The 13,310-nt window shown below is 40.8% G+C and overlaps 2 protein-coding genes across 4 annotated transcripts in view; one reads left to right on the top strand and one right to left on the bottom strand.

Moving 5' to 3' along the window:
- SCRG1 (stimulator of chondrogenesis 1) overlaps nt 1-13,310 on the bottom strand; it is a 120,196-nt gene that overhangs the window by 59,315 nt on the left and 47,571 nt on the right. Inside the window, exon 3 of one of the 3 annotated variants that reach the window (XR_013813556.1) lies at nt 9,603-9,715. The exons of 1 other annotated variant lie outside the window; for it this stretch is intronic. The gene's annotated coding sequence lies outside the window, so the exon portion shown is untranslated. Of the gene's footprint in view, nt 1-9,509; nt 9,716-13,310 lie in introns of those variants that run through there. One more of the 3 variants, XR_013813557.1, reaches the window with a different exon arrangement.
- Nucleotides 1-13,310, top strand: part of SAP30 (Sin3A associated protein 30) — a 98,064-nt gene that overhangs the window by 76,002 nt on the left and 8,752 nt on the right. The window lies entirely within an intron of this gene.

The following is a 13,310-nucleotide window of genomic DNA, read 5'->3' as shown; positions in this document are numbered from 1 at the left end:
TTAAAAATAAATTTAAAAAATCATTACTTTGATCAAATCTCAATCCTGAGTATACATGTTTTAATATTCGGAGAAACAAAATGGGACGCACACATAAAGCACTTTTGCTGCAATAGTTGTCTGGAAAGTAAGTACTTGTGTCTTTATTTGTGTGGTGAGCTTAACTACCCCCGTTTTTCATAGAGTGCCAGTTTTACTTAAAATAATAACTAACAGACAGACTGTAATTATTCAGATTAAATTTTGGCAGGCATTTTCTCTCAAATGAATCAAGTAAGTTAGTCACTTCAAGGAATGTTAGCAATGATAAAATTTGAGCTTTCAAGTAAAAATTTGAATTTTGGAATATTCGTACCTGCCACTGTGAGATTGATAGCCCCGCAATGTTTAATGACATTTCTAATGAGATCAGTGGTGTTATTGATTAATGTTATAAAATCATGTATGGGTACAAGATCAATTCAAAGCACAAGATGGACCAATAGATTTTAGTGAAGCAGGACCACAAAGTGCACTGCTATGATGTCAGATTATCACATTGTAAGTAATCTCAAAGAAACTACCACTTGTCCATTGTGGTACGGTGTCAAAGAAGAATAGCCAAAATGATCTGAAAAGGCTATTAAAATACTCCTCCCATTTCCAACTATATATCTGTTTAAGGATGGATTTTTTCATATATTTTAACCAAGATAGATTGCAAAAGAGGATAGGAGAATATACCTGTTTTCTGTTAGTTCAGACTAAGAAAATTTGCAAAAGTGTTAAAACAATACCACTCTTCTCCATGATTTTTTGAAAATATATTCAAGCCCAGGCTGAGTAGATCAGTTGGTTAGAGCATCATCCCACTACACCAAGGTTGTGGATTCAACCCTGGGTTAGGGCACATACAAAGAATCAACCAATGAATACATAAATAAGTGGAACAACAAATCAATGCTCTCTCTCTTTCTCTCCCTTCCTCTCTCTAAAATCAATAAAATAAAAATTATATAATCAGTCTTCTCATATTTAGCAAATATATAAGTTGCATGTACATATATCCCTTCCTTTGGAGCAAAATATGTCAATTAAAAATAAAAATATATATTGAAATATATATTTCAAATATAAAAACAATACTTATAAAGAATATTATTAACATAAAATGAATAGTAAATATATATTTTAAATTTCTCCATTTTAATTTCTAATATAGTTAATATCAATGAGAATAACATAAACAAAATCTCTTTGGGGTCCTCAATAATTTTTAAGACTGTAACAAGGTCCATAAACAAACACTGATTTAGAAGAATACTTAATGACAGACAAAATTACCAGAAATACAATGTCCACAGGTAAAAACAGAATACTAGAAAGATATACAGTGATTCCAATTATGTAAGAAATATATGTGCACAAAAAAGGAATAGGTTGAAACACTACAAAATAACAATTTAGCTAATTCAAATTTTATTTTATTTTCATAGATATCTTAAGTTCCCTATAATAAAAATATTTTAGCCCTAGCTGGTTTGGCTCAGTGGATAGAGCATTGGCCTGCAGACTCAAGGGTCCCAGGTTCGATTCTGGACAAGGGCATATGCCCAGGTTTCGGGCTCGATCCCCAGTAGGAGGTGTGCAGGAGGCAGCCAATCGATGATTTTCTCTCATCATTGATGTTTCTATCTCTCTCTCCCTCTCCCTTCCTCTCTGAAATCAATAAAATATATTTTTAAAAAATATTTTAAAATTAAAAATAGAATTATTTGTTTATAAAAATGTCTTGCTTTTATCATCAGGAAGAATAAAATTTCAATTCCAACTACACATAATACATTTGCTTTCTAATAGTGGCAGCCTTATAAAGAACATTTTATTTTCCTTTTATTAGTCATATAAATAATGTAATATGTCTGATCAAAAGAAAATTAAAGTTCTTAAATAGAAAATATTCTAAATCAAATGAGTATAGTTCTTCTTAGTAGTTCCTTTGAGCATGCTTATTTAAATGATTTTTTTGGAATGTTTGTTGAAGAATTGTCTGTGGAGAGAATCAGCCACAGAAGAAATTAATCTTGTATATTTATAAAGATACAGCATTCTCTCTCCATCCTTCCTCTGCCAGCTTAAGCTAACCGTTTTTGTGGTTGTTGATACTCACCTTGCAAGCTGTTCAAGAAGGCCAGGAGGCCATTTGTAGAGGCAGAACCCACAAGATAACAAATAAAAACAAGTCTATTTGTGGATTGCAAGATCCTCTAGTTAGTAGCTAGCAGAGGTTTGTTTGGCTGTTCTCTCTAAAGGTGGATTAAAAGAAAGTGAGGAATTCGTTGCACTTTCCTTTTTATCACTGCTCTGTACCTAACATAAAGCAAAAGCTCAATTAATAAATACTAATTAGGTATCTATGACATTGTACCTAGAGCTTATTGGAGCCTGGATGATTAATATTGGCTTTTCATTCACCTAAAGAAAAGCTAAAAATGATGTTTCTATAGATTAATGGATAACTCAGGTTTCCTATATAGCCTAAAACTTGGTCTTCTACTGGGGCCACCAACCTGTCCCAGTTTGCCCAGGACTTTTCTGGGTTTAGCACTAAGACTCATGAACCCCAGGGACCTTCTCAGACCCAGGAAAACTGGGATAGTTGATCACTCTATCCAGCAGTGACCCAACTTTATAACAATGTGACTTCTCTTTGTTATAGTTTGACTTGGCGTCTCCAGCCAAGCCCATGAGCCCAAGGCCTACCATGCTGGATGGAGGCATCTGCTGGCCTGGCCATCAGACCTGCTGCTGAATGTCCTTGTCCTGCAGATGAACAAGAGAGAGGACAAAGGAAATATAACTGCACAAAGGCAGACTTATAACATGGTTTCAATTTTCCCAGGAAAGCCTTGGGATCCTAGTTTACCCATCCACTCCTTTTAAAGAAAGACTGCTTTTCAGATTGAGTCATCTCTTCTTATTTTGCCCTACTATTTATAGAAAGACAAACTGGCAAGTCTAAAATGACCCCCCTAAGAACAAAGTTTTATGCCAGGATATAAAGTGTTTGACCTGCTGGAAAACGTGTGCCCCTAGAAAAGAAACCCCAGCCTTTACATCAACAAAATGAAGACTTATTTTTATTTTTATTTATTTTTGCATTCAGAGAGGAATGACGATGTCATCCATGTCCTGGACACATCTTAATTTGTGGATTTTTTTCTTATTCGACTCTCTTAATTGGATGAAAGTTTGCTGCTGCTGATTTATGGATCTCCAGTTGTGCACAGCTGCTCTGCAGTAGTTTAACTTGGCAGATAGTATTAAACCATTGAATTGTGTCATTTATTTGTGTACGCATACAATAGTCTCCTTGTACAGGTTCTTCAAAAATCCTTGCAGTCCTGGTTTGGACTGGGCATTTAAGGAGTCTCATAGAGTAGCGATTTTCCACCTTTTTCATCTCCTGGCCCACATAAAGCAATTACTAAAATTCTGCAGCACTCCAAAAAGTATATAATATTTTTTGCCAATCTGACAAAAAAAATAGGTATGATGTTTGATTCATTCACACCAAATGGCTATTGTGTTGACTGTTGTCATTTTTTTTTTTTAATCTAACAAGCTAAGAGAAAAGAGGTCAGTGCCCCTGACTAAACAGTCAGGTATTGCATGTTTTAAAAGTCTTGCAGCACATGGATTGAAAATCGCTGTCATGGAGTGATTTGTTATTTTGGAAGGTTTTCAAAGTTTCCCGAATGAGCTATCATTTTGTGCCACTGGTAAGTTCCCAGGGGAATCAGAGAGACAGGCTAAAGTGGGGAGGTTAACAGAGCGAGAGGTCTCGAGCTTACGTTGGGAACTCCAGTGTCAGTGGTTGTTCGGGCCATGTAGGACAAGTTCCTGCTGACAAGAGTCTCACGTTCAGTATGACATGCCACAGGGAAGCGGCTAAAAGAGCGGGGTGATCTAACACAAGGCGTTGCAGTATAAATAACTTGAGAAGCTCCGTTGACAACAGAAAATCTGGCATTCGCAGCATTAACAACGCTATCTTCACATTCAGAGGGCCCTGAGCTTTGTCACCGTTGTCCTTTGTAGTCCAAGATGATACTGTTGACACTGTGGTTATCCCTGTAGGCAAGTGTGGCTGAAAATACCTGAGTGTGACAGATGATAAGGCCTTTCTGCAGACTGTACGTGGAGAGCCTTATTTTGGTTTGTGTCTCTGGGCTTCCCAGCACATAGCTGGCCTTGTGGAAAAGCCACATGTCTCTGCCTATAGCAGACCCAGATGCTCTGGTCCCAGCCTCTTGGCTCCAGCGTCCCATGAATGTCTGTCGCTTGAATGTCCTTCCTCTGGGGTCTTGTGACGATTATACCTCCTACTTGATCTGCTTCCTGTCTCCCATGCCAAGCCTAGCCAGGCAGGTGAGTGCCAGGCCTTTTCTCGACAGTGGCCTGTGAGCAAATCACTCTGAGGCGGGCTGTGTTCCTCAATTGCTTTGTTTATTCGTGATTTTATTTTGCCCCTTGAAAACTCAGTGTTGTTTTTTTTTAAAATAAATCTTTATTGTTCAGATTATTACAGATGTTCCTCTTTTTGTCCCCCATAGCTCCCCTCCACCCAGTTCCCACCCCACCCCATGCCCTTACCCCACCCCCTTCCACTGTCCTCATCCATAGATTTTTGTCCAATCTCTTCCCGCACTCTCCTTCCCCCTTCCCCCTGAGAATTGTCAGTCCACTCCCTTTCTATGCCCCTGATTCTATTATATTCACCAGTTTATTCTGTTCATCAGATTTTTTAAAAATATATTTTATTGATTTTTTTACAGAGAAGAAGGGAGAGGGATAGAGAGCTAGAAACATCGATGAGAGAGAAACATCAATCAGCTGCTTCTTGCATGCCCCCTACTGGAAAAAACTAAAGGAGTTCATCACCACCAAACCAGTATTATATGAAATGCTGAAGGGTATTCTTTAAAAAAAAAATAAATATATATATATATATATATATATATATATATATATATATATATATGTAATTTGTAGTAAGGTATCTTCTTTTCCTTTTTAAAATATATTTTATTGATTTTTTACAGAGAGGAAGGGAGAGGGATAGAGAGTTAGAAACATCGATGAGAGAGAAACATTGATTAGCTGCCTCCTGCACACTCCCCAATGGGTATGTGCCCGCAACCAAGGTACATGCCCTTGACTGGAATCGAACCTGGGACCCTTCAGTCCGCAGGCCGATGCTCTATCCACTGAGCCAAACCGATTAGGGTTGTTCATCAGATTTTTTATTCACTTGATTTTTAGATTCACTTGTTGATAGATATGTATTTGTTGTCACTTTGTTGTTCATAATTTTTATCTTTACCTTTTTCTTCTTCTTCTTCTTCTTCTTCTTAAAGAATACCCTTCAGCCCTAACCGGTTTGGCTCAGTGGATAGAGCGTCGGCCTGCAGACTCAAGAGTCCCAGGTTTGATTCCGGTCAAGGCCATTTACCTTGGTTTCGGGCACATACCCATTGGGGAGTGTGCAGGAGGCAGCTGATCGATGTTTCTCTCTCATCGATGTTTCTAACTTTCTATCCCTCTCCCTTCCTCTCTGTAAAAAATCAATAAAATATATTTTAAAAAGGAAAAGAAGATATCTTACTACAAATTATTAATATATATATATATATATATATATATATATATATATATATATATTTTTTTTTTTTAAAAAAAAAAGAATACCCTTCAGCATTTCATATAATACTGGTTTGGTGGTGATGAACTCCTTTAGCTTTTTCTTGTCTGTGAAGCTCTTTATCTGACCTTCGATTCAAAATGATAGCTTTGCTGGGTAGGTTAATCTTGGTTGTAGGTTCTTGCTATTCATCACTTTGAATATTTCTTGCCACTCCCTTCTGGCCTGCATAGTTTCTGTTGAGAAATCAGCTGACAGTCGTATGGGTACTCCCTTGTAGGTAACCAACTATTTTTCTGTTGCTGCTTTTAAGATTCTCTCTTTGTCTTTTGCCCTTGGCATTTTAATTATGATGTGTCTTGGTGTGGTCCTCTTTGGATTCCTCTTGTTTGGGGTTCTCTGTGCTTCCTGGACTTGTAAGTCTATTTCTTTCACCAGGTAGGGGAAATTTTCTGTCATTATTTCTTCAAATAGGTTTTCAATATCTTGCTCTCTCTCTTTTTCTGCCATCCCCATAATTTGGATGTTGGTACGCTTGAAGTTGTCCCAGAGGCTCCTTACACTATCTTCAAATTTTGGGATTCTTTTTTCTTTTTGCTCTTCCAGTTGGGTGTTTTTTGCTTCCTCATATTTCAAATCTTTGACTTGATTTTTGAGATCCTCTAATCTACTGTTGAATTTCTGTATATTATTATTTATTTCAGTCAGTGTATACTTAATTTTTGACTGGCCCTTTTCCTTTCCCTTTTTTTTTTTTTTCCTTTTGGCATTCTCACTAAGATCCTTGAAGGTCTCACTAAGTTCCTCGGAGGTTTCTAGAAGATTCTTGAGTAACCTTATAACTGTGGTTTTGAACTTTATATACTGTAGTTTGCTTTCCTCCATTTCTTTCATTTGTGCCACGTTTCTTTGTCTCGCATTTTGGCTGCTTCCCTGTGTTGATAGAGTGGCCTTGTGTGGTAGGTGTCCTATAGGGCCCAGTGGCTCAGCCTCCCCAATCACCTGAGGTGGACACTCTTGGTGCACCCTTTTTTGGGCTGGGTGCACAGTCCTGTTGTAGTTAAGCCTTGATTGCTGTTGGTATCACTGGGAGGAATTGACCTCCAGGCCAATTGGCTGTGAGGACCCGCTGTGTCTACAATGGAAGAACTGCTGTGCTGGAGACACCCTTATGGGGCAGGACTTGCTTCAGTGGGGCTTTGGTGCTCACTGAGTCTACTCCTTGAGTGTGTCACTTATGGATGTGAAGAGTTGTAACCTGGTATGGTCTCACATTGACCACTGGATACACTGGCTCTTGGATCTCCAAGGAGGTGCAAAGTCAGCCATTACCTGAGGCCACCCAGCAAAAGCTACAGAGAGATCTGCAGATTTCTCCTCTTTGTTTGGGTTTTGGAAGTGCCCAGATGAGGCCCAGATTTGAAGCAAGGCAGGCTGCTGCTGGTGGGCCTTGGGCTTTCTTTTGGAAGCTTTGGAGCCCTCTGACCCAGCTGTAGTTTGTTAGGTTTTAGGCTGCGAAAGGACAGGCCATTCAGATGCAAAAGCCTCTGCGCACAGCTTGGGTGGGGTTGTAAATTGGGTGGGGCGGGGTCTTAGGGAATCACCAGGGTGGAGCAAACAGCAATGGCTGCCAGTTAGCCCTGCACTGGAGAGGTCCCTGCATCTCCGCGTCCCACGCCCCCATGCAGGAACAATGATCGCTGCGAGCACCTCTGAGAGAAAGCTGTCCTCACGTTCTGGCCCGATGCCAGACAGTCCAGTTTCTTCCCATATGAGTCTGGGTCCCCAGAGTCTTGCCCGGAACTGGAGTTCAGAGCAATCAGGAGCTTGTATCTCCCTCCCGATGAAAAAACAACAACATCAGCGCACCTAGTTGCCAGCCTGTTTCACGCGCGCCTCCACACCTCCACATCTCCACCTCTCCTACCAGTCTCAATGTGCTTTTTTCTTTCCTTCTAGCTGTAGAACTTCCACTCAGCTAGCTTTCCTTTGGTTTTGGATGATTGTTGTTTTGTCTTTTAGTTTTAGTTTTGATGTGGTTGTGATAGGCAGCAAGTACAGGTGTTAACCTATGCTGCCATCTTAGTTTTCTGAAAACTGAGTGTTTTCAACTGTAAAGATCTTAGGGACACATTTATTTTCCCCTTCCTCAGTGTTTCCTGTCTTAGAACAGGAAACAACAGATAAAATGCTTTTGGTGAAGGTGTTTCCTGTAGGTGGATAGGTGGACACTTATATAGTCTGTAACTTTAAAGAAATGTTTGCACACCAGCCTATACTCAAAATAATTTTTTCTCTAGCTTACTTTATTGTAAGACCACAGTGTATAATATGTATAACATACAAAATATGTGTTGATCGACTGTCTATGTTATTGGTAAGTTTTCCAGTCAAACAGTAGGCTATTAGTAGTTAGGTATTTGGTGAGTCAAAAGTTATGCATAGATTTCTGACTGTGCGGGCATCTGTGCCACTAACCCTTTTGTTGTTCAAGGGTCAACTGTATTTCAGGGTTATTCACTATATAAACATTTAGAAAATGTAATCAGTATCTTTGCTTGCAAGATGTGCAGAAACATGAGAGACCCATTGAGAATTGCCTCCCAATTGATATGCGGCAGTGCATGCCATGTGCTACATCAGGACCAGAAACACTAAATATTACAACCATTCCCCTTATAAACGAGAGGTGAGCACTGGCAGCTGAGCGGTCTGGGGAAGCAGGTGGACTTTGAAGGGAAAAGAGGAGAGAGCTTCTCCTTCTGCAGGCAGGCGCAGAGACATGACTAAGAGGACGCATGCGCAAACCTACAACAGGCCAATTTGGTTGAAAGGAAAGTTTATTTAGAAAAGCTGTAGGGGGGTTGGGACTGGTCTCTGCAGGGCCTGGAATGCCTAAGAAACTTTCCTACAGTAATGAGGAAGGACAGCATAGGGATTAGAGGAGACTACCAGAAGGTTATTGCAATGATCTGGGCATGAAGTATTGAATATTTGAATTTTTTCCATATGGCAGGAAAACTTCCTGTATTTTTTCAATTTAGTTTTCTTTACTGTAGAGAACCAAAGCAAACTTTCTAGGTAACTTTGTATGTGTACAGATTGATTTATAGCATCATTAAATAAATCTGTTACCTTAAGTGGCACTTTCATAGACTTGCTCATTCAGGAGGGTGCCATCCAAATGTGTGTAGTGCTGGATCCTCTCATGCATTTTGGGATCAGGCCATTCCCTGGAGGGGTCAGGTCTAAAGGACCCCTGGGAGCCTTCCCGGCCAGGATAAGAGAGGGCTTTTGTGTGGGGGCAGACTGATAGACATGACACCTGTTGTACATGGGTGACCAGTTAGTTTCAACTCTCAAAGTGAGAAAAATAGTGCAACGTACATGCCCACCCCCCAAAACACTTCAGAGTATTAACAGCAAATGCTTGAATGGAGGGAGGCCCTTGATAAAGTAAGTGCTAAACATCCATGTCTTTAACCCTAAGATTATAGATTGAAATGTCCTGTTGTGGTTTCCTATTATTCTTATGTAATAGTCTTGGCTTCTTGACCTTGTTGTAAGAAACATGAGCAAGTCTCACACCTGCCTCTCTGCAAATGAATGAAGTGCCACCTTACATGTTCCCAGGCTCCCATCACCCTCCAGGGGCCTCCCACAATGCTGGGTCCTCAGCAGTTCCATAGTGAGACCACTAGATCGTCATCGAAGGCTTCACAGACCACCGTGTAAGCAAACTCCTACTTATTTTTAACAGAGACCATGGCTGAAGGGCGTCAAACTTTCTATATGAAGGGAGTATTTAAAACACAGCTATTTCCAATAATTTATTATGTACATGCTCATAAACACATTACACTTGTCACGGAACATATACCTGCAGTAGGCCTTCTGGAAGGGAATAAATAACACTCACCTAATGAGAGGGCGGATGCTGTTTTGCAGAAGTCAAGTGCACCAAGTTCCCAGCATTGAGGGAGAGTCACAGTTTGCAGTCTTTTAATGAGAAGTCCCTTGACCATTGGCCACCTGTGGTGAATAAAGTCACTGACTGGGAATCACTGCCCTTGGAAAAAGAACAATATCCATCATTAAACTGTTCCCTGAAACTGAGCCTGGAAGTTTTCACAGCCAGTGACCAGTGTGAGCTGTTGAGAACTGGAATGAATGTTGAGGGCTCATGCTGAAAAAAGCAATCTGTTATAAGGGGAAAAAACCCATCCTAGTGCCGAATTATTGATGGAAAATACCACACCCAACAGACTGTCTGATTTCAGACACCACACTTCAGGAGGACTATAACCCCAATACTATGATGCATTCAGAGAGGATACATTCAACCAGATTGGTAAGGGGACACAACCATGTCACACTGGGAACAGACTGAAAAATAGGATGCTTGGGAGGAACCAATACCTGTCCTCAAATACTCTGAAGGTTGTGGAGAGGAAGGTCTTTCAGGAGCAGGGGAGGTGGAAACCAGTGATAAAGGGCAAAGACCACAAAAACAGATATAAGCTGAAAAGGGGGGCAAGCAGGGAGCTCTTTTGAAGATAGAGCTCTTCAGAAATGGACCAGGCAGCTAGGGAGACAGAGTCCTCTGCTGTTTGAGACATCGAAGCTCTAACTGTCGGACTGTATTGGAAGAACATTGCAGAAGGAGTCTACTGTCATCCAATGAATGACTTCAAGTCATTCTCAGCATTCTGTGATTCAAGGAAACTTGAATCTGAAGCAGAGTAGCCTCTCGAAACCTTCATAACTTGACTGACAGTAAATACTGAATTAAACTCTGTGTGGTAATGAAATTCATAGGCATGAAAAAGAAACATCCCAGAATATATTTTTATATCCAGTTGTAGATCATTGTGTGAGCTGATTTGGTCTCCATGAATCTGAAGTTCTGATTGGGTCTCAAAAAACAACAAAACAAAACAAAACACATCATCCCACGCTCCGTGCTTCCTCCTGGGAATTCCCTTTTCCAGTAGCAGCATCTCATTTGGTTGTCTGCCATCACCTAGAACATGCACATGTGTGCACATACACATACAAATATTGCTATAATTCACACTTTGAGCTGCTTTATTATATTTAAAAAATCAAACTTTTGTGTTATATAATGTGCACTCATTTGTAAACTTCTCTTATTGAAAAGTACACAGTTGCAGGTGGACACCCTGTATTTCCAGCAATGACAAGATAATAGGTGTATATGTTGACCAGCTAAGAATATGTACAGAATTAGGTAGGACTTAGAGAAAGTAACTATAAGGTTTAGGAAAAAGTAGCAAGAGTAGAAAAGGTTGTACTGCCGAAACTGGTTTGGCTCAGTGGATAGAGCATCGGCCTGCGGACTGAAAGGTCCCAGGTTCGATTCCGGTCAAGGGCATGTACCTTGGTTGCGGGCACATCCCCAGTAGGGGGTGTGCAAGAGGCAGCTGGTCGATGTTTCTCTCTCATCGATGTTTCTAACTCTCTATCCCTCTCTATCCCTCTCTCTTCCTCACTGTAATAAATCAATAATATATATATATATAAAAAAAAGAAAAGGTTGTACTGCTACAAGGAGAAGTGAGAGGTTTTTGTTGGGTGTCTTAGCAGATAACTTCTCTTCCCTGTGCTTCATCAGGGCAGAGGTGAGGGACAGAGCTGGTGTCAGGGTCCCTGCCTCCAGGGACTATCAGCTTGGAGGTTGGTCTTGCTTGCTTTACAGCCACAGTTGACCTTGCATATCAGAGGGGCTAAGAAAGGGGCTCAGGGAGGCTCTTTTTTCCATCTCTACATCAGAGGCCAGAGAAGCATAGAGGAGAATTAGGAGCCAGTGCATTTGTGTCCTTCCTACCAAAGCTAGCATCTGAATGTGCCATTACCCATGTTGCTTAGCAACGCCTCCTGCAGAGGAAGGGGTAGCGGGTCAGAGAGGGCTTACCACTGAGCCCAGCCATGGCCATGCACCTACAGAGGAATGAAAATGAGACCTCTTGTAGAAAAATACAGCAAATTATGAAGACAGAGAGACACACAAATGTTCAGATGTTGATAATGCTTATGATGGCACAACAAAGAAAAAGTATTTCCCCACACTTCAGAAGACTTGGGGAGTGGAGGCAATTCCTTGTGTTTCTTTGCTGTTATGGAAAAAAAAAGTATCTTTTGCTTTTGACTTGCATTTGCCTTTGTTTTGCACAGAGAGTCAGAACATTGGGTAATCATCCTTAGTCATTAAAAGCATAATTGATCCTTGGGGCCCAGACTGCAAACAGTCTTCCCGCCGACTTGCCAACGAGGTGTCTGTCCTTCCAGATCTGGGCTAGCAAGGCTTGCACTCAGGACTGAGATTTCTTGGAGACCTATAATCGACATTCTTTTGTTAGTCCCCTTAATTTGGGTTTTATCTGTAAGACCTTGCCATTAATACTATTTTAGGCATACATACATCCTAAAACAGTAATCATAATCTTGTAGTAGATAAGGAGTCTGTGAAAGTTATATGTCCACTACACCTGAATAGTTTGATTTATAGGCTCATCCTGTGTTTGTGTCCTACTTTCCCTCTTGCTCAACCCCCATCCCTCTTCACCTCTGGAATCCTCTCCCTGCCTCCCTGAAGGAATTCTTATTCCCTGAGTGAAAATGTTGCACTTGTATGAGGTCTGTCTATGTTTCTAAATCTAGGGGGGGGGGGGAGGTGGGTGGAGAACCATGGGTTGCCCTGAATTCTAGAGTACCTAGCAGGGCATGAGAATGGGCACTAAGAACAGGCCTTTGCTGGGCTGTGAATGGAATGCCCTCTGAAATCCCTAGATGGTAATAGGAAGCTCAAGATCCCTAACTGCTCTTAGGATGGCCAGGACTGACTGAGATGACCTGAACTCAGGGTTGAACATGCACCTAATAGGGCCATTAGGGGCCTGGGGTAAATCGGAGGGAGTCCAGCCATCCTGACACTCTTTCAGGGGAATTTCAGTCAAGCCAGTGAAAACAAAAATCAGATAATAACTGATTGTTCAGTCTTACACTTGTCTTATATAGTACTAGAGGCCCGGTGCACGAATTAGTGCACGGGTAGGGTCCCTTGGCCTGGCTGGCAATCAGGGCCAATCGGGGCCAGCCAGCCAGGGGAAGGGACCACAGGTAGTTGGCTATGGGAGTGCACTGACCACCAGGGGCAGCTCCTGCATTGAGGGTCTGCCCCCCTGGTGGTCAGTGTGTGTCATAGCGACCAGTCATTCGGTCGAGCAGTCGTAATGGTTGCTTAGGCTTTTATATACATAGATGATGCAAGTCACACATGTGATTTTAAATGTTTTAGTAGCCACACCTAAAACAGTGAAAAGAAATGGGTGAAACTAATTTTAATGTTAATTAAAATGACACTAGCTTAGAGACAGGCTTACTTCCTCTTTTAACCTAATGCAGCTAAAATAGTATCATTTCAATGTGTAATCAATATACAATTATTTATAAGATTTTTTACATTTTTATACAAGTCTTCAAAATGTGCTGTGTATTTTATACTTAGAGCACATGTCAACTCATACCAGCCATATTTCAAGTGCTCAATAACCACATGAGGCTATTATTGGCTACCATGTCAGACAGTGAAGATTTAAACAACGAC

Source organism: Cnephaeus nilssonii (genome assembly GCF_951640355.1).
Source record: "Cnephaeus nilssonii genome assembly, chromosome: 5".
Lineage (NCBI taxonomy): Eukaryota > Metazoa > Chordata > Mammalia > Chiroptera > Vespertilionidae > Cnephaeus > Cnephaeus nilssonii.
This window is presented reverse-complemented; position numbering and strand designations above follow the sequence as displayed.